Source organism: Triticum dicoccoides, chromosome 1B, assembly GCF_002162155.2.
Source record: "Triticum dicoccoides isolate Atlit2015 ecotype Zavitan chromosome 1B, WEW_v2.0, whole genome shotgun sequence".
NCBI classification, from domain to species: domain Eukaryota; kingdom Viridiplantae; phylum Streptophyta; class Magnoliopsida; order Poales; family Poaceae; genus Triticum; species Triticum dicoccoides.
Window position 1 is genome coordinate 663,910,635 of NC_041381.1, and position 2,282 is coordinate 663,912,916.

Sequence of the window (2,282 nt, forward strand, 5' to 3'; positions counted from 1 at the left end):
GGGAAAACTGGAGCCACTACATGGTCACCTCCTCCATACCTTGCTGCTTGAAACCCCCCACACCTTGGCCTTCAGGGGTGCGGTAGTGATTGTCCTGAGTCCTTGACGATCCACCCCGGAGCAGCACCCTCGTCCCATGACCTGATCGACCATTGGGGTCGACCTCCTCGCGGTTCTCCAACGGAGCCTTGTTCTTGCCTGTGCCCTGGTTCGCCATTGCCTGCAACATTGGGGTTTCTATGCTCTGTGGAGATGGATTGGTATTGCTCGCTCCACCCGAATGCTCTTTTAAAACCCTATGTGCCTCCTCCATTATGGGGTAAGATCCTTTCTGGTTTGATGGCCCTTGATCCCTTTCCTTTGCCCGAGATGCAGAACTATCCGGTAGGAGATCCCTTCCCTCTGCTTTGTCTGACGGATCCGTATCCCTTCCATCCCCAATAGTCCACCCAGATGAGATCTCATTCTCCGCTCTCATCCTAGCAGACAAATCCTTCCTCATTGCCTCTATTCTGCCCTTGATCCTCTCCATGGATCTTTGATTCTCGGATCTCTTCCCTTGATCTCTCTTCCTCTCTTTCCTTTCCACTGCAATTCCTTTGATTTTATTCCTCGTCTTGAGCCAGGTTTCCCGCAATCCCAAAGGGTCCTCCCGATCCTACTTACTGCTCGAGTCTTGATTCAATCTTTTCTCTCTCTCAAGGTTGCTCCTTCCTGTCTCTCGATCAATCTCTCCGATGCCAGCGGCAGATCGCCTCGGGATCGCCCTGACAGGGGCTCCGCAGATCACGCTCATTCTATCCCCCCCCTAACCATGTCTCTATTTCTCCCTAGGCATCTGCTTGGACCTTCGGGTCCTCCCCATGTTAAAAAAAGATAGCACACATTTCTAGACATAAGGCTCCTATAGACAACATGCAACATTTTTTTCGTGAAAAGAAAAACAACAACACATAGATTATTGCAAGATCTCCCTGTTGTAATTGCTTGCTGATACTTATTGTCGCGATGAAGAGTACGGAAGCAATTTTCATGGAGATGAAAGAGACACATCTTTCTTGTTTCTCCAAAGGAGCCATACTAAGCTTATATGTTTTCTTCAAAGGAGCCATACTGGTAGGTAGGAGACATATTTGATTGTTCTACATTTCAAAACAAACACATGGTAATAAGACTGGTAGAGTAGGTAGGAGCCATTTTCGATCTAAAGAACATAATTCGTCATAACAAGGTTGGTTGGTTCATTCTTTTTATTTTTCTTTTTCTTTTTCTTTTTCCTTCTGATCTGTGATTACGACGTTCGGACACACCGTTACGCTGAGGTGTTCCAGGCGGCGTGAGTTGTGAAACAATTCCACATTTCCTTAAGTGCGTGCCAAACTCGTGACTTAAATATTCTCCCCCACGATCTGATCGTAAGAACTTTATTTTTCTGTCACGTTGATTCTCTACCTCATTCTGAAATTCCTTGAACTTTTCAAAGGTCTCAGACTTGTGTTTCATTAAGTAGATATACCCATATCTACTTAAGTCATCAGTGAGGGTGAGAACATAACGATAGCCACCGCGAGCCTCAATGCTCATTGGACCGCACACATCAGTATGTATAATTTCCAATAAGTTGGGTGCTCGCTCCATTGTTCCGGAGAACGGAGTCTTGGTCATTTTGCCCATGAGGCATGGTTCGCACGTGTCAAATGATTCGAAATCAAGAGACTCCAAATGTCCATCTGTATGGAGCTTCTTCATGCGTTTGACACCAATGTGGCCAAGGCGGCAGTGCCACAGATATGTGGGACTATCATTATCAATCTTACATCTTTTGGTATTCACACTATGAATATGTGTAACATCACGTTCGAGATTCATTAAGAATAAACCATTGACCAGCGGGGCATGACCATAAAACATATCTCTCATATAAATAGAACAACCATTATTCTCGGATTTAAATGAGTAGCCATCTCGCATTAAACGAGATCCAGATACAATGTTCATGCTCAAAGCTGGCACTAAATAACAATTATTGAGGTTTAAAACTAATCCCGTAGGTAAATGTAGAGGTAGTGTGCCGACAGCGATCACATCGACCTTGGAACCATTCCCGACACGCATCGTCACCCCGTCCTTCGCTAGTCTCCGCTTATTCCGCAACTCCTGTTTTGAGTTACAAATATGAGCAACCGCACCGGTATCAAATACCCAGGAGCTACTACGAGTATTAGTAAGGTACACATCAATAACATGTATATCATATATACCTTTGGTGTTGCCGGCCTTCT